This window comes from Globicephala melas, chromosome 14 (genome assembly GCF_963455315.2).
Source record: "Globicephala melas chromosome 14, mGloMel1.2, whole genome shotgun sequence".
Classification (NCBI taxonomy): domain Eukaryota; kingdom Metazoa; phylum Chordata; class Mammalia; order Artiodactyla; family Delphinidae; genus Globicephala; species Globicephala melas.
Genome location: NC_083327.1, coordinates 18,824,609 through 18,844,503, shown reverse-complemented (window position 1 = coordinate 18,844,503; position 19,895 = coordinate 18,824,609). Strand labels below are relative to the sequence as shown.

Sequence of the window (19,895 nt, the reverse complement as noted above, 5' to 3'; positions counted from 1 at the left end):
ATCTCAGATTACTATGAAACATCAGGATGTCTGTTTCTGGCGCTCTTGCACTTACTCTTACTTCTGGTTCCATATCCAACTTTGGCACCTTTGGTTTTACAGTCTGTTGGTGCCATCTCCCAGCTTGATGGGCTCAGCATTCATGCATGGGTTTATTCACTTCCTTGGTTTCTATGTACCATCTTCCTCTGGTCTTATGTGAGAACTCCTGATTTCAGCACTTAGTTCTCACGGGTCCACCTCTGGGGACACAGTGGCATCTCCTACAGCAATTCCTTTCCCAAACTTGGGGCAAGGAGTTGAACAATAAGGTAAAACCTTCCTAAAGTGCCTTGAACATTTTTTACAAAAGTTTTAATTTAAACTAATATTTGATAAACTGTATCAGACATCTCTAATGATTCACCTAATATCTTAACTCTTATTTTACTTCACCCATTGCCATAGCAGTCAGCTTTGGTAAGTGCAACTGACAGCACTTTTTCTCCACTGCACCATATATCTCCTATTTTTTGCCCATTATATTGATAAAAATGGAAAGAAAATAAAAATATTTACCTACAGTTCCTCTCTTCCAACAAATCAAACTTTCAATTTTTCTGTGTCTCCACCTAACGCTTGATCATATATATACAATAATTGTAGGCAGTTGATTTAAGTTTGCATTCTGGTAGGGATTTTGTTTCTGAAGTTTACTTATCTGTTTTGCTTAATATGACATTATAATAATCTGTTCATGTTGCTAAATAGTCATTGTACTTTTCATTTAACAGGTGAATACTATTCTATGATAATTGTGTACCCTAATTTAACTACATGCCTCCATTTAAGGTTTTTCTCAGAAATTTCAGTAATAAATATTGCCCTTGCAACCACCAATCTAGTCTTTGTTTCTATGAGTTTGGCTTAGATTCCACATACAAGTGAGATCATACAGTATTTGTCCTTCTCTGACTTATTTCTCTTAGCATAAGCCCTCAAGGCATACACACATTGTCACAAATGACAGGATTTCCTTTTTTTATAGGCTGAATAATATTCCAGTATGTGCATGTATGTGTGTGTGTATATGTATGTGATATGTATATATATATCACATCCTCTTTATCCTTTCCTCTGCTGACACTTCATGTCTTGGCTATTATGAATATCCTGCAATGAACACGGAAGTGCAAATCTCTCTTTGAGGTACTGATTTCATTTCCTTTGGATATACCCTCAGAAGTGGGATTGTTGTATCATATGGTAGTTCTACTTTTAATTTTTTGAGGAACCTCCATACTGTTTTCCACAGTGGCTGCATCAATTTATATTCCCAAAAATGGTGCACAAGGGTTCCCTTTTCTCCATATCCCCTCCAACACTTAACTTTCTGATAAGAGCCATTCTAATAGATGTGAGGCGATATCTCATTGTGATTTTGATTTGCATTTCCCTGATGATTAGTGATGTTGAGCACCTTTTCAGGTACTTGTTAGACATTTGTATTCTTTGGGAAAATGTCTGTTTAGGTCCTTTGTCCATTTTTATTTGGATTATTTGGAGGTTTTTTTGGTATTGAATTGTATGAGTTCCTTATATGTTCTGTATATTAATCCCTTATTATTTATATGGTTCGTAAATATTTTCTACCATTACATAGGTTGCCTTTTCATTTTGTTGACTGTTTCTTTTGCTATGCAGAAACTTTTTAGTTTGATGTAGTGCCACTCATTTTTGCTGTTGTTGCTTGTGCTTTTTGTGTCATATCCAAAAAATCATTGCCAAGATCAATGTCGAGGAATTTTTCCAATGTTTTTTTCTAGTAGTTTTATGGTTTCAGGTATTGCATTTAAGCCTTTAATTCGAGTTATTTTTTGTGAGTAGTGTAAGATAGGGGTCCAATTTCATTTCATTTTTTTTTTTTTTTGCAAGTGAATATCCAGTTTTCTCAACACCATTTGCTAAAGAGACTAATTTCTCCATTGGATATTCTTGGCTCTCTTGTCAAATATTAGTTGACTGTTTATGTGAGGGTTTATTTCTGGGCTCTTGATTTTGTTCCATTTGTCTGTATGCCTGTTTTTGCCACTACTATACTGTTTTGAATACTATAGCTCTGTAATATAGTTTGAAATCAGGAAATGTGATGCCTCCAGCTATGTTCTTCTTTCTCAAGATTGCTTTGGCTCTTTGGGGTCTTTTATGGTTCCATACAAATTTTAGGATAGTTTTTTTCTATTTCTCTGAAAAATGCCATTGGAATTTTGATGGAGATTGCATTGAATCTATAGATGGCTTTGGGTATTGTGGACATTTTAGCAATATTAATTCTTCCAATCCATAAACATGGGATATCTTTCCATTTACTTGTGTCTTCTTCAATTTCTTTCATCACAGTTTTATAGTTTTCAGCACACGGATCTTTCACCTCCTTTGTTAAATTTATTCTTAAGTATTTTCTTGTTTTTTATGCTATGCAAGTGAGATAGTTTTCATTACTTCTTTTTCAGACAGTTTGTTGTTACCATACAGAAATGCCATTGATTTTTGTATGGCTTCTTTCACTTGGCATAATGTTTTTAAGGTTCATTCATGTTGTAGCATATATCAATACTTCATTACTTTTTATGGCCAAATAACATTCCATTATATGGATATACCACATTTTATTTATCTATTCATCAGTTGATGAATATTTGGGTTGTTTTCACCTTTTGGCTATTATCAATAATGCTGCTACAAACATTTATATGCAAGTTTCTGGATGGGCACATGTTTTCATTTCTCTTGGGTATATATCTAGGAGTGGAATTGCTGGGTCATGTGGTAACTCTATGTTTACTCATTTAAGGAACTGCCAGACTATTTTCCAAAATGGCTGCATACTATTTTACATTCCCACTAGCAGTGTATGAGTGTATCTGACTTCTTTATTCTAGCCATCCTAGTAGGTGTGAAATGGTATCTCGTGTTTTTGATTTGCATTTCCCTCATGGCCAATGATATCCAGCACTGTTTCTTGTGCTTATTGGCCATTTATATAACTTCTTCGGAGAAATGTCTATTCAGATTATTTGCTCAGTTTTTAATTGGGTTATTTGTCTTTTTGTTACTGAGTAGTAAGAGTTCTTTACCTATTCTAGATACAAGCCCCTTATCAGAGATGTGATTTGCTAAACGTGTATAGCATTTTATTTGCATGTTTTGGTAACTCTTTACATGATCACAGTCTTCTTTTAGACACATTTCCTGCATTCCAGTTAACGTCAACATGCTTTATAATTAAATCCTTCAAATTAAATGCATTGGATACACATTCAGTATCATGCCTTCCCTCATCAACATTTCTATCAGATTCACAATACTATATGCACCAACACATGGAGGTGTTGTATAGTAGTGGTTTTGCAGGGGAGAGGGAGAGCTCTAGAGGTAGAGAGCCTGGGTTCTAACACTGCCTCCACCACTTACTAGCTGTGGTACTTGGGATATTACTGCCTCACTAAGGTTTAATTTCCTCATCTGTAAAATGAGGCTAATGATAATATATACTACATAATAATGTAATAGTGATTAAACTAGGCTAATGTGGTAACAACTTGACCATAATTTCAGACAAAAATAGTGGTAGCTATTATGTATATTATTGCTGTTATTATTGTGTTTAATCTATTCCAAGTAATCTAAAGATTTTATGTATATCATTTAATTTAATGCTCAGAACAATTATATGAAGTTGATATTATCATAAATATTTTCCTTTTCTTAATATACAGATACAATCTTAAAATATTATTATTATATAGCCATAAAACACCACACTTGGTAACTATTGCCTACCTAAGTATAATTACTGGATTAGAATATTTGTAAGACAAATTTAAATTTTAATTCTCAAAGTCCCGGTTTGTTTACCTAGTCTTGTGGATTCATTATTTAAATATAGTGTGACTTAAAGGAATACTTCACTTGTTTAATAAAGAATATTGACAGAGTTTGTTTTGGCTTCCTATTAAATTCTTTAGCAAACATTCACATCTTTATTTGAATAGATTTTTGTAGTCTTTCCTCAAACATGTTTTAATGATTTATATTCACTCATCACATTAATGAAAGAAATGTTGAATGGTTAATTTAAATGTTTATTTTTAAAAGTGACCAGAGGAAAAAATTTCGGGAGATGGAAATTTTGGAACAGCACATATTTAAAGAGAAAGAAGGAAAAAGCTTTGTGGTATTAAATTCCACTGTCCCTGAAAACAGTCATCAAGCCTTTTATATTTGCTCAATTTATAATTTATAGATGGCACTGGAGTGCCAATTATAAAAAAATATTTTGGAGGACTGCTGGAAGTTTGTAGAGGCAGTTTTTATTGTTAACAGATGCATTTATGTATAGGCTTTTTGGCCTTTGATAAACAGTGTATATGCTCAGATTCAACATTTATTTGAGCACTAAACATAGGTGAATGCTATCACAACACTGATACTTCATTTATTCCTAAGAACAATGCATAGAGGTAGGTTTTATTATTACTCCTATTTATACAGAATAGGAAACAGAAGTTCAAAGAGGTTGCATGTCTTGACAAAAGTTCTTCAGCTTTAAATATTTAAGAAAAATCTATTCTATTGCTTTTCCACCAGGAGGTGATGAAGTCTTAATTAGTGAGGAGAGTGGCCTTTTTTTTTTTTTTTTCCATCTTTCCAGGAATTCTTCCTTTAGGAAAGTCTCTTTCATCCCCAAATAATCTGATCATTTTCTCTCTTAGGTACTATAGCAGTAGTTCTTCAAGCATGATCCTGGATCAGCAACAGTGTAGAATTACCTGGCAACTTGTTAAAAATGCAAATATCCCAGACCTACCAAACAAGCCCTCCTGATGATTCGGATGCACACTGAAGTTTGAGAATCGTCACTCTACAGAAATTGCTCTCTAAATGGTCTCTGTCATTCTTAATTCCAAATCTACCAGTGAGCTTAGTCCTCATGAAACTTTACTCTGTGGTGGCATTTAACAGAATTCACCACTGTCTCAATCTTAAAACTGTATTGTTTTCTAGAACATGTTGTTATCTGATCACCCATTCTGATACATCCTCACTACCTCTCCTCTTTATTCCTATATGAGATTTCCTAAGGTTCCTATATTCTCTTTTCACCCCTCTTTAAGCTTTTGATTGTTCATTTCTTCAATTCCCACAGACCCAAACATCACACATATACTGCTGACTTCCAAATACCTATCTATTCCCTAGACCTTTCCATTAGTTGAATTATTTAGTCATTATCTCAATATATATTTGATACTGTGCAGTGGTCATAGTCAAACACCGTTTGTTGGGGACACCACAGGAAAAGAGATAAACACAGCCCTTGCCCTAGGGAGCAGATAATTAAAATTTGTAAATGATGTAAAACTTGATGTTCTTTAGATTTTATCTCAACACAATCTGATTGATTAAAATCACCTTCCTCGTCTCATCGCAGTTAAAAGTGTCGTCAGTCTCACTGAAACTGTAACTGACTCCCTTTCCTTATCCCACATACATAGATACAACCAACCTTCCCCCAGCAAGTCTTTTGCTTCTTTAAAAACGTGTCTCACAAGCATCCCCCCTCCTCGTAGCCAGTGTCTTGGGTCCTGTTCTGATCTATAATGTAATAGATCGTAGTATAAATTATACTGCAGTAGATTCCCACCTTTTTTTCCTATTCTTTTTCCCATTCAATTTTTCTTTCACAGAGTTGTCTGACATTATTTCCCTAAGATTAGATATTTTGTCACATCCTTGCCCTGCTTAAAAACAGACAAATAGGGCTTCCCTGGTGGCACAGTGGTTAAGAATCCGCTTGCCAATGTAGACGACATGGGTTCGAGCCCTGGTCTGGGAAGATCCCACATGCTGCAGAGCAACTAGCCCCGTGAGTCAAAATTACTGAGCCTGTGCGTCTGGAGCCTGTGCTCTGCAACAAGAGAGGCCGAAATAGTGAGAGGCCCGCGCACCGCGATGAGGAGTGGCCCCCACTTGCCGCAACTAGAGAAAGCCCTCGCACAGAAACGAAGACCCAACACAGCCAAAAATAAATAAATAAATAAATAAATAATTAAAAAAAAAAAACACACAAATAACAAACAACACACTTCAATGGCTCCCAATTGCCCACAAAGACCAAACTCTTAAATAAACCATTCAAAATCCAACTAAATGTGCCTTCAACTTCCCTTTCCAACTACATGCCTCCACCTCCTTGGGCTACTTCACCAATGTGGCATCCACTGTCACTCTGCTATGGCTCTCCTGAGCTATGTCCCTATGTGGAGTGACTTTATCAACAACTTCTTCCTCGGGTAACATCCCACATCAGCACCCAGCTCCAATGTTACCTTTTCTGGGCACATCTCCCACCCCTCCTAACAACCTTGCTCCCAAACCAGACAAAAGTAATAGCTTCCTCTTTAATGCTCCTAGAATACTTTGTTGATGGCACTCATAATGCCCCACTGGATTTTAAACAACTTGAGACTGAGGATTATATTAGTTCATATGTGGATGCCCGGCATCCAGTTCAGTGCTTGGCATGTAAGTAGGTGTTTAATAAATAGAGGTGGAATTGATCTAACCCAACTTTAATACTTTTGGTTTCCATGTTGCAGCCATCTGGAAGCAGAAAAAATTTAAAGGAATATAGTCCTACCTTGTAGATGCAGGCACACTGAAAGTAAGAAGTGGTAGAGCTGACGAGGAAAACAATCTTATAAGCACAGTCCTCATAAGCAAGTAGTTGTGGTCTCCTGGATGATGGCATATATAATCATAGCCCTGTATCGTGATGCCTGTTAATCATAAAGAGATTAAATCACATTTTGAACTGTTTAAGGATTAGGGAAATAAACTGTGTTTTGTTAAATAAATATTTTAATACAAATATCAGGATTTTAAAATTATACTTATATCATTAAGGACTGGGTTCAGCAAATAAATAAAACACCACTGAAAACTATGGAATCTAATTTCCTTGTCTCACATCCGTCTGACACTGCAGCTGGGGCTGATGTGCCACACTGAGTCCACGGAGAGAGGGGCTGAGGCTCCATCTGTCCTGTTGCTGTGCTTTACAGGGCCTGCACTCCCAAAGCAGCCAAGCATAGCAGTGTTGGAGCCCCAGCAATTATGTCCACATTCCAGGGCTTTCCCTTTCAGGCTTCCCAGAAGTGGCCACACCACCTCTGCTTACATGCTACTGTCCAGCATTTAGCAAATGACCACACCTTGCTACAAGGAAGCTGAGAAATGTAGTTTTTATTCCAAGGGTCATGAGTCCAACCAAAGATTATGGGTTCTAATACTAAGGAGAAGAAGAAATGGAGGTCGCAAAACAACCAGTCTCCTTTTAACCAGTATTTTAAGCTTCTATTTTCTGAAGCATTCACCTATATTAAGTTTCACATTCTCATTCTCCAATAATGACCCATAAAGGAAGCAGCACTGTATTTGAAAGATTAGTGCCCCTCCCACATCTGCATTTACAAAGTGTCAAAATAGACAACTTGGAGACCATGCACTCCACTGAAAGTCTGTTATCAGTTCACAAAAATAAGATCAAAAACAAAATAAACACTTAAAAACTTACAGTAATTTGATATTTCTGTGACATGCAAGCCCACGATCAGTAGTATACTCATCTCATTGAACAGAGTGTAAACCAGTTTGGGTGTCATCTAATTCACCTGGTAAGTCACATGTGGCACAAGCTGAGTGCATGTCATGTACACCAGGACCATGTCAATCCAAAATGGGTTGACATTCAAAAAAATAATCCTGCACAAAGAGTCTGAAACACTGGGGCCAGAACTTGGGGTTCCTGACCTCTGGCTCAGCACTGGCTGCTTTGGTCCTTTGTTGCTCTCAGATGCTGACACTGATGTTACCAGCCCACATCTCTGACCACCTGAAGGGCTCCAGAGCCATTCCCTAACCACAGCTCTAAACCAACTGCAGGTGCTTCTGAAATCTGATTGGCTTCTTTGTGTCTGAACTCCAGTGTTCATGGGACGGGCCCTGTACACATGGGTTCCAAGAGCCGTTTCACCCCCAGCATTTGCCTCCGCTCCTACCTTACCCTCAATACTATTCTGGATCCTGCTCCGAACTGAATAAACTATAGAAAACTATGAGTCTATCTCTCATCGAGCTCTGAAAATCTCCATTACCTAAATGCCACTACTGCAGTGCTCCCCCCTTCCTCAAAACACACACACACACACACACACACACGCACACGCACACGCACACGGATACGGAAAGCAATTTAGATCCAACCCACTCTCATTTGAATCAGTGATCAATGGTCACCCCTTACTGGTCTGACAAAGTTTCTGAATGACCGATTCACTGAGTTATTGTTGAATTTTTTCAAAAGCTGAGTTTTGGTGATTGTTCGCACCAGTAGTTTTCACAAATGACTGGAGAGGGCGGCTCAGTTATCAATTTCCCATGCAATTCACATTTCCGATGCTGAAGCAATTCTCCAGCACTCAGCATTGAAGATGTGGATGGACGGGCTTTCCTTTAAACACACTTTGCAGCCTTTTCTATTTCTGCAGGTGTATGCCCTGGCCCTGCCTCTACTTCTGCTGGTGAAAAGGTTCTTTACAAACCTTCTCCACCCTGGGAAAAGATACATACCTGACGGTTTCCAGCAATTGGTAATTTGGCAAATTGATTGTCAAAGAATTGATCTGGAGCCATCACCAAGTGCCACATACTACCGTACTTATGTTTCCATTCACGTAGCAAATGATTTTAGCAGCTGGAAGTGAACTTTGGGGGAAAAAATGGTCTCTACCAACATTACTGTTTTTACATGTACTTATGGTGCCAAACAACATACCAAAAAAACGATCACCTCCACCCAGAAATGCTGTTTCCTGTGGGATTCTTTCCTTGTGCCGCAATGAAGAGCCACAACAGTTTGTGTGTGGATGTGGGGTTGGGAAGCTACCTGCACAGCACTTTACCATTTTAAAGCACTTTCAAATATACTGTCTCATCTGATCCACAATCAGTTAATGTGTTTGCCAGGGTCCACATTACTCTATTTCTTGGATGAGGAAACAGAGGCGCCTAAAAGTTAAAGAACTTCCCTCAAAGTCATATAGGCAGTAAGTTAAAGGATCTGCACCAGAAACAACCTCTCAACTCTTATTCCTTCACTTGACCCTGACTCCTATTTGGGCATTTTTAAAAATATTTCTGCATGAAAGAATACCAGCCAAATATTTTCACCTTCATTTCCTTTAGGTATTATCATTGGTTTGCCTCTGACCATGCTTTTCCTGCCCTATTAATACAGTTAATTTATTTTTGATTTTTCACACAGTTCATTTAGCTATAAACTACTGAAGGTAAAGGCCAGGTCTTCTCCACGATCAGTATAGTTCATGACTTATGTCTCCTAGCACTCAAGGGATCCCCATTTAGCTTCTCTCTTTGGCCAGAGCCTTCCTTAGGTGCTTTGAATCTGTCCAGTGAGTATTAACCAAGTGGCTTCTAAAGTTCTGGCAGGACTTCTAAGACCTCCTCACGCATAAGTTCAGGAATGAAAATAATAAGTCAGGCTATTTTAAACAATAAATGCAACTATTCTAAGAACAGACAGCATAAAGGTTTTTCTAGTCTCTTCGAAGACCAGAACCACAGATCAATGTGTGATGTCCATCATCTCTCTTAAAAAAGAGGACATTTAGAGTTTTCTTCTCTTAACTATACTTCTCATCTGGAAAATTTGAGCGTACTGGTGTTGAACCAACTATCCTAAATGGTATTACAATATACTGTTCAGTGAGAAAGTAAAATGGAAGAGTGTGTTGGGAAAAGAACTTAACAAGAAGGCTGCAACCACTTTAGAAGTGTAAAACTCTGTCCAAAGGGGAGTTGGGACACTAAAACTTCCATCAAAGCACATGAAAATGACATCAGTGGTCTGTTATCCCCTCATAAACGAACCGGCCCCGGGCAAGGACGTTCAAGCACAACCCTTGTCAAACCCCTAACAAAGTTTGACATCTGTTAAATCATTAAAGGTACAAATAAAATGTTAACCAAGACAGAGAAGGAAGGGAGAGTGCTGATAGCATCTATTAGGACTAAAAGTAAAAGGCCAGAAAAGACATGATTAATTCCTGGATTTTGGAATATCACTATAGCTTGTTGGCTAAACCTTCCCAAGTTCCAAGTCACTGGAAACTACTCTGGCAATAAAAACACTATGGAGATCTGTAATAGATGGATTTAGGGCTTTTAACACTGATACAGCTGTTTCCACAATAAGTGGAGATCCTTTGGCTCGTCACATCCTCATTTTCCTCCAGACACCTTGTTTCAATTCCATGGAATGTAATTCTCCCTGACCTCAAAGAGAACTTTGTCCTTGAATCAGCTCCGTAAAAGCAAAAACCAAATATTGGCCTATAGTACTCATCTTAGTTTTTATACCTGATTAAACAGTGCATTCTATTTTCTCTGTCCTTTTGAGTCTGGAGCATACTAGCCTTGGACATTCCCTTATACAGAAAAGAGTGGGGTTTCCCTTCAAAACTTGTAACAGAGAAAAATCAAATTTACTTCTATTTTCCTGGGGAAAAAATACTATATTCTCCAGATTCCTTTGCAGGTACAAGGGGCTTTGGGATTGCCTTCCGGTGTGAACAGAGGTCATAAGTGTCACTTCAAAGCTGAGGTCATTAAGAATAGGTGTGCTTCCCCCATACATTCTTCTGTTTCCACGGCAAACTTGGAAGTCAAGTTCCAAATAGCATAGCTACAAGGAGTCAGCCTGGGTGCCTGAGTCACCAACTGGAGGAAAGATGCCACCTGACCCACGTGGGCCTCTTAAGTAAGTGAAAAGTAAACTAGTATTGGGTTATTCCACTGTTATTCAAGGATTGTATGATATAGCAGTTAGCATTACTTTCCATGACTAATACGTAACTTCTACAATGTTGAAATTTTCTAAAATAAATAAGCCTGAAACTTATATGATAAATGCACCACAAACGGATGGGGATGAATGTGCGTTCAAGTGAACTCAAGGAAACCTAACTGGCCTGAAGGGGACCAGCAACCAGCCTTCACATGTGGGTACATGGGTACTTCCTGCAGCTACAAGGAGAGGTGCACAGGAAGTACCATTCCATACCTTTGGGCCTGCCAGTCAAAGAGGGGACCTTTAGAAGGAATGGCCAGAGTGCAGTAGCTCACTTTTACGGCTGTGTGGGTGAAGGCAGCGAAGGAAGAACCAGAAGAATCCACAGCAGGAAGAAAAGACAAGTGATCTGGACCATCCCAGCCCAACCCGACACAGGCAAGAAGGAAGCACTTTAGCAGGGCCTCCAACATCTAACACCCAAGCATGTATGCAGGCCCAGCGATGGGAAGCTGGGGTGACTGTGGAGATAGTATCAGTAACCAAGGCAACAGGCAAGTTTAGCAACTTGGTGGCTGCAAGCAATAGTAGCAGAAGCTCTAGAAGCACCAGTTTTCCAGGGAGGAAATGCAGGAGTGCTGTACCAGCTGGCCCAGGCTGAGGCTCTGGGTGGGCCACAGCATGAAGGGCTGCTTGGAGGAGCTCCAGTTAAAGGTAAGCATAGAGGACGGAGGGATGGGCTGGGCTGTAGACTCAAAGACCCAATTGATAGAGGAAGCAAGGAAATGCCTTATTGTGAGAATTTACTGTATCCTTCTCTCACAGCATTGTTCTAGAAAACAGTCTACTGGTTCTGCCTTCAGCCTTAATTCTGGAATCCATTAAAACCAGCAGAGGAATTCAGATTCATATACTTTAACAGAGTATAGCTGTCTTCTCACTCCTTCTTTCCCTTCCCCTGAGAGAGCTTCAGAGAGTGGGCAAACGTGGCCACGAAATCCATGCCACAGGAACAGGTAGGCCTCTCTAAACCCCTTCCCAGGGCCAGGTGGACCCCACTACTGGCTGCACACCACACTGCTCGATACCCACTATGCACCTAATTAGCTGGGAAAAAATCCAAAAAGCCATCATAAGGCTGCTTCCCTTCTGCCATATTCTGTGCATTTGCTAAGGACAGAAGCTGGAGATTTATTCTGGATCATTTGGCCTGTACTCCACAAACAACAAGCATAAGTGTGCTTCTTGGCTTCTTAGTCTTGGGGCCACCTCAACCTGAAACAAATGATCTGCTGTTCCAAATTCAGTCAATGCACAAACACCATGACGTTTTTGACCTTGGGAGGCTTACAATCTTGTAGAACAGGTCACACATGCACATATACACCTTCATTCTTTTCTAAGATACAACTAACTTGGAAAATACAAAGACTTAGATACACTAGATTGATATTTAACCCGTTATCAACCTGCAAGCTTTAGCAGGAGAAAGGTGAGAGTTTCCAACTGCCTGGATAGTCTTAGGTGGTGGATCCAGGACAGAGAACCTGTCTCCATAAAACCTAGAGCCACTACTGGATTCTTTGCAAGTACTCAGTTTAGAAGCTCTACACAGTAAGAGGCAGGGTGAGGGAGGATGGGGGAAAGGGGAGGCTCACCTTGTATTTCGCTCCTGCACCAAATCCTCAATACTTACGAGATTACTGACTTTCTATAGTCGCCTGCACAACTGTAGTGCTCCTTTTCCCTCCAAAAAAATACTCAAGAGATCTACCTGCCTCCTCCTGGAACTCATTCATGGAATGACTCACCTCATTATCAAGGTCATCCAGACAGTTGCCATCCCCACTGGTGACTAGGAGTGCAGCTGCTGTATAGAACCCACCTGCAGCCGCAGGGACTGACGCCCTTTTACACTTGCTGGTTTAAGACAAGGTCCATCTTACCAATACCCCCTTCTCTCCCCAGAAAAATACTACAGATAAGTAGGGAGAGTAAAGGACCTCAGGGACCTTGCTCATATAACTGTACTGACAGGTCTTCAAGTCTAAAGCCTGGCATTCTCATTTGCTCTGAGGCCCAAAAGTAGAAGTGACATTGAATGCTGTGTAGCTGTGGAAAAGGAGAAAGGAAACTAACATTTGTGTTATGTGAAGGAAAATAAAAACAGCAACAGCCTCACACCAAGAGTTTCTTAGTGTCAGGATGTAGAAAACTATCTCCTATAAGCCGATGGGATAAACTGTCTCCACTTTATAAAGAAAACTGGGTCTCAGAGAGAGAGATTAAATGCCTTGCCAAGGGTTACAGCAGAACCCTAAGTGCAAAAGCCAGTACTGAATTCAGCTGTCTCTGATTCCAAAGTTCCTTCCAGATGCTAAACTGCCTCTATGCAGAGAAGCAGCTTTTAGCCTAACTGTAACAAAGTAAAAACAACCCAAGAAGAGTATCTGAATGTGTTGGGAGGCAGGGAGGGGAAGGGCAGTTGATCTCCCAAATGGAACAGCTGCTGCTGCTAGCATCGTTACTATCATCATCATTATCATTTTAGGGAACTATTGCTTACTAAAAGGAACTGATTAGATTTCTCCCTGTGCACTATAAGGATCTTGTTTTGCTCTTTACTCTTGCTGCTAGGAAGCTTGGAGACAAATCCAAAGTTCCTGTTTAATAACTGTGTAGTACTCCACATGCATATCAGAGTTATTGTCTTCTTATCTTGATTCTGGATTGTGATTTCTATTTTACTTGGTTCTAATCTTTACTTGCCATTTATATATTTACTCATATATATTCTCATGAGACTCCTCAAAACTTTAGTGGAATAACATTTAGTAGGCATGACATTAATTTAAAAAATAATTTACCTGGGTACAGCTTTCATCTGTAGCATCACACACATTCTTTAGTCCTTTGAATTATATTGCTAAAATATCTGAAAAAAAATCTAGATACCATCTGGTGCCTTTGGAAAGACAGAGGTAATCAGGTCTTTGATCTGCTCTGCACATGGACTGGGAGAGGGAAAGAGGACCAAATCTCCCTGACACAGACAATCATTTGCTTTATTAAACAAGTGTCTTATATTACACACAGAGTAGTGCACTATTTGGATGCACAAGAAAAAATTATGAAAAGTAGATACTGAGCGTACTGAGCACTTTGGGTTTTGAAACATTAACATCACAGCTGTTTCTAATAATTTTTCTCTAACTGCAAGCTTATTTCCACAACATGTACTAATGTAACTGTAACCGCCCCAAAATGTTTTTCATTTTTTCAAATGAAGTCTTCTTAGAAATAACTATGCAACTGAAAGCCCATAGCCATCTTAGCTCACTACCCCCATATACAGGTTATTTTGTATTCATTTTTTCCTCTGCTATATGATTCAAGATGGGACAGTTTGCAACAGTTGACCTACTTACAAACTTGTGAAATGTGCCTTTCTAAACAACAAAACAAACAGCAACAAAAAACCCAAGAGAACCTCACTAATGAGAAAAGTCAAGAACGTTCATCAGTAGCGTGCCCTGCAGTTATAAATGGAAATGACAACGAGAAGTTCATTCCTCGCCCTCTTATCTGGCGCACTGATAATGGTAACAGGTCACGGGGACTGGCCTGGCAACTACGTGCTAGCAGGCCCAGGGCCTGGGGAAATTTAAGTCCTTTTTTGTTTGAGGGTTAACCTGAACTCAGGTGCAAACAAAATGTACATTAATATTCCTTTCAAGTTTCTCCTTCTATTTACCTTTTAATTCTCAACTGTTTCCCTCAATCCATATGGACGCTTACTTTTTTTAGATGGTTTTATAGTTTTGTGAAGAGTTGGTGGGACTTCCTTCTTTGATACTCTCCGCGGAGGTCTGACCATCAGAGGCCAATGTCTTCTCTGGGGTTGGTTTCCCTGCAAGACTCAGGGTCGCCTCCACTGCGTCTGCAGATCAGGACAACCTACAGGGCTTCCCTTTCTGCCTCGGTTCAGTCGGGGACGCTCAGCTCCTGCTCTGGCCAGAAGTTCCGGAGTCTCCTACGGCTGCTGCCCTCGGCGAGACGGTGGGGTCCGCGCAGAGCCGAGTACAGGGTGCCGAGAAGGCTGCTCCGCCCCAGGCCGAGCTCGGGACAGTGAGGCCGAAGGTCCCCAAGGGCGCCACGTGCCCCAGCCGGAAGCGTGGCGGGCTCTGCGCAACCTAAACGACCACGAGCCCCTTTCTTCCGGGAGGTCGCAGGCCGGGGGCTGAACTACCCCCGCCCTCCACCCTCCAATCTGGGAGGGCTGTGAACGGCCACCCAGCGGAATAGTCGACAGTCTTTGCCAACCCTCCTCAGTCCTCCACCGGAATATATTATCCAGCCACCACCTGGCGGGCGAGCCAGCAAGGTTTATTATCCCCGTTGTAACGCTGAGGAGGTTAAGGCCGGGACACGGCCAGGGTCCCGAAACAGATGCGTGCGGAATCCCGTCAGGAGGGGAGCTCAGCCCGCCTCCCCATCGCCCAGAATCCTCAGAGCCGGGCGGTCCGCCGGCCAAGGCGCAGGCCGAGGCCCGAGGCCAGAGTGGATTCGGGTTTACGCCCTCGGGGGAGGAAACGGTGGGCGGCTCGGCTACCGAGGTCAGGGGCCCGGGATTGCCGAGCCGAGCGCGAGAGGAGGCCTGCGCTGTGGAGTCCAGGAGCCACGAAGAGGCCCAGGTGCCCCGGGATGCGGCCGCCCGACCTCAGCAGCAGACGCGGTGGGCGCCCAACTCCCGTGCGCTAACCCCCGGAGAAACGGGGCCCGCGCAGCCCCGGAACTAGAGCTTCCTGCGGAGGGAGGGGGGGCGCTTAGGTTTTCACTCACTTTGTTCTTTAACCCATTTTTAAAAGGAGAGTCTTGATTCGAAGCTATAGAAGACAAAAATGGCCTCCTGCCCCCTCCTCCAGACACTGCCCGTCTCCCGCGGCGACTGGGACTGACGGCCCGCGGCGAATCCGCACGCACACGCACGCTCACGCATGCACACATGCGCACACGCCGCGCACGCTGTGTCCGGGCTCTGCGGTGCACCTCAGGCTCCCCAGGCAGGGTGGGGCGAGGCCTGGGACGTCGTCAGCGTGGTTGTGCGGTCTCCTGGGTCTGGGGACGTCTCTGAGGGTTTTGATGAGCCTTATTTTTAGTTCCCCTCGGAGGAGCTAGCGCCGCGCCAGGCGAGTGGTGCGCTGTGGCCGGGGCAGCGCGCCCTTCTCAGCCAGCGAGCAGAGTCGCAGGCGCAGGCGCGGCGCGGCGCGGGCGCCGGCTCTAATCAATAACCCTCAGCGGGCTCTGAACTGCAGGGGGCTGAGAGGCCTTTCCGAGAGAGCAGCCCCGGGAGATGATGTATTTATTCTTCGCACTTACTGTGCACTTAGCACCGAAAGGGCTGTTCTTTGCTCTTAGCAACAGAAACCCGCGGCTCGTCAGCCTTGACTCCCTGTGGCTGCTGAGTGCGAGTCCGCCCGGGGGCGCGGGATCTTAGGCTTGGTCTCTCCAACAGGTGGCGAAGGCCGGCGGCAACCGACCCGAACACCTTCCGCCCTACCTGACCCATGTCTCCTGGGTGTCGCGGCCAGCCACCTCGCTATGGAGAAGGGGGCGAGGACTCGGCGTGTGCACTGGGGAGTGAATATGCAGGCGGGCTCCGGACTCCAAGCAGTAACAGCGCTAACGCAGAGAGCTTTCCAGGCGCCTTCCTTGATTTTCCGTAAAATAGGTTTAATTAATAGCTGAGACGAATCTCCTTTTCAAGTGACTTGAGCAATCAAAGACGCTCCTCTGGGATCCAGAGGAAGTTGGGGGTTGTTACTCCCTGCTCAACCCCCCACCCCCGAGTTTGCCTTCCTAGTCCTTTTGACTTCACTCGCACACAACCCACTGGAGAAGTCTCAGTGATAAATTACGGAGTCGCTTAGGCGTGGCCATGCCTTTCTCCCCTAACATGTCCCTTCCTCGGATGACTCTGAACTCGGAGTGGAATCCGATTCCCTCTCGGATCCCCGTGGCCGAGCCTCGCTCACTCAAGCCAGGCGAGCCGAGCGGCTGCTGGAAAATCGCGGCTGCAGCGGGCGCGCGGCTTCAAGCGCGCTGCTTCCCGAAGCTGCCAGGATACTGATTTATGCTCCAGCCGCTCGCGAGAACCCCAACGCTTTGGCTGAGTTAATTTTTGTCAATTGTTCCTCATCACACTGAGATAGTTTGCAGCTTGAGGTGTGTTTTATTTTTCACCTTGCACATTTGAAATACAGTCAGACATAAAAATAACTGACTCTGGGACTCTGGCGCAATATTGGAGCCGTCGGGGAATAATTTGGCTAACTGACTTGGACGTTTCACCTTCTAAACAGAAATGCAACTCTCAGTCAAACTGTAAATCAGATTGTCTTTGCAAATGGGGGGGGGGGAAGCACGAAACCCAGGAGGGAACGGAAACAAAATGAAAGAAAACGCAGGTATTGACCAAAGCAAAACGAGCTTCAGACACCCAGACTGGATTTTAATTTTAGGCGTGGAACTTCATCGAGAACGTGAATTCGTAAATGTTTTACCAGTCGGATCTGCCTTGGGGTTTCTAGGGTACCCTGGAAACTGGACTGATTTCTTTATTTCTTTTTACCGTTACTGCTGTTTTTGTTATTAAATAATATATGCTATCTTGGGGGGGTCCCCTTGAAGAGCTCCAATTGTAAAAGTTAACGAGAACCGTCTGGGCAGGACAGGGTGGGAGCTCTGGAAACGACCTACGACTTGGAGAAGGAAACCAGAAATTTCTTGGCACTTTCCATGTCCCCAAATTTCTGTGAATAAGCAGAAAAGAATCTGATAGTCTTTTCTGCGCCTCAGGCATTCTTCTCCCCCACCTGTCTGGAAGCCCCTAATAATGAAAGCTCGATATCTTACCGCCGCACATAGATCGAATGGTCTAAAGCCTGGGCAGGACTGGCCTTCAGTAAGGCAGGATCTGGAAAAGAGAAAACCCACTCAGGCGACCACTCAACAATTGATCACTTAGGGGAATTCAAAACGCAACCAAATAAAAGTTCTGCCAGGGTGGAGAGCATCTGCTATTATTTTGGCATTATTTCACACAACCCGCACCCCAGCAAGTAAATTTCATTCTAACACAGCAAAACGGAGATCAGGCAGGAGCGTTTCCCTAGCTTCCACAAGGGGAATCTGAAGACGGTTTTCTTGACGTGAAACCACAGCGACCTTAAATGTAGGCACCTGCCCCAGTCTTAGGGTATTAAACAAGTATATATTTGTTTAAACTTCTTTTTGACCAAGACCATTCACACAACATGCTTCTAACATTTCTCCAAATAAAATGGAACAGGAGACTGTGACTCTTAAGATCCACAAATTAAAATTAAATTTAAAGATACCAAAGGGGGCTTCAGGTAGAAAGTTGGAGGGATTATTTTCAAATAACTTTGAAGGTTTAAGAGAAGATATCTTGGTAGTTGATAGTGCTTGGTATCCATACCGAATATATAATATTAAATTATGACTTCAAAAAAACGTTTCAAAGGCATTAAATAAAATTAAATTAAATCTAATATTTTGATGGGGAAAAAAGATCAGCAAGTAGTTGGAAATTTTTCTCAAAAACAAATTATATTGGTGTGGTTTTGACATTTGTGTGATCCAATTCTTAATCTGGTGTTTTTTATATCGACCCCAAACTGGTTTTGCTCAGGTTGACATCTCTGCTTCTTCAGAGCTGGAACTCAGTAAATGCAGCGTGCTCTGCTGACGGGCAACTCCTGTGTTGTGAGTAATCCTTTGCCAATAGATGGTCTGATGTCCTTTTCACTGTAACCAACTGGGAAATTAAAAGAAAAATGTTTGCCTCTCCACATATTTATTTTTATTTGTTGTTTTTTCTTTATTTCTAACACATCAAGATGAGTTCTTTCTCTTAGAATCCCAAGCCACAAATTTCTCCTAAAAACGTGTATTTCAAAAATTAAATCTACAGGTGTAATACATACTGTGAACCCTATAAAATGCATTTACAATGTGGACTTAAAGAAAGAAATTTATAACTTTCATATGTACCTTCCTTTTGCAATAGGCAACTGCCATATGTTTCCGACTTCCATAATTCAGTTTTTCCTGGACATCTGTAGCAGGTAGTGAGTGCTTCTTAAAGTACATTTTATGTAATTTGAGAAGGAACCTGCACCAAAGAGTAAAGGTTAACAGAAAAAAGCACAAGTCTTTCTAGAAATGCTAGTTATTCAAAATTTACATCACCTATCGTGCTTGGCCTGGATAGCTTTTTTCCTCTCTTTCTTCTTGAGACTGAATTTGGAAATGCAGTGTTATATATGCTGAGAATTCTTTACAAGCAACACTTCCAAAATTTCTAAATGTTTTGGTAAAGATCCTCTTGTTATTACTGTTCTTTTGCTTGAAGATTCTAATTTGGCTCTTCCTGAAAACCCAGGTTGGAAGTGTATTCCAGTAAGATTATTTTGTTTGAGAAAAATTTTAATATTTTTATATCAAAAACGGGGAAAACCTTAAACTCGTTCATTTTTCAGCTATCTTAATTGTTCATCTTACACTCGTTAAAGGATGGAGAAGTTTACACAATTAAAAGTGAAAACAAAGCAAAACCAAATGTAGAAAAGTCAGAACTTGTTCTCAAATTTTTTGCCCATGTGTTCAAATTCAGGGATCATTCTTAATAGAATTTTTCAATAGCTCACTTCTTTTTGTGCAGTTCCAGTGCTAGCCTTAAATTAATCTGTTAGAATCTTTTCATTCAGCTGAAACTGAAATGCCTCATCTGTCAGTACAAAAATATGAATAAATTTCAGCCACATTCTTTATTGTTCGTACTTTCAGCAGATTATATAAATGCCCACAGAATTTTCACTGTTTAATAACTGTGGGTATCTACAGATGTGAAATAGGAGAACAGGGCCCAATTTACAGCCAATTAGAGGGTGTAATAATT

At 41.7% G+C, this 19,895-nt stretch overlaps 1 long non-coding RNA gene across 6 annotated transcripts in view; it reads right to left on the bottom strand.

The window, feature by feature from the left end:
* Nucleotides 1–15,961, bottom strand: part of LOC132593335 (uncharacterized) — a 147,805-nt gene extending 131,844 nt beyond the window's left edge. The window contains exons 1-2 of one of the 6 annotated variants that reach the window (XR_009558638.1): nucleotides 14,667–15,961; nucleotides 6,683–6,821 (exon numbers count right to left, since the gene is read on the bottom strand). This is a non-coding gene — a long non-coding RNA (uncharacterized lncRNA). The remainder of the gene's footprint in view (nucleotides 1–6,682; nucleotides 6,822–14,666) is intronic. The other 5 variants (XR_009558640.1, XR_009558639.1, XR_009558641.1 and 2 more) reach the window with 5 other exon arrangements.
* Between the last annotated feature and the right edge of the window lie 3,934 nt (nucleotides 15,962–19,895).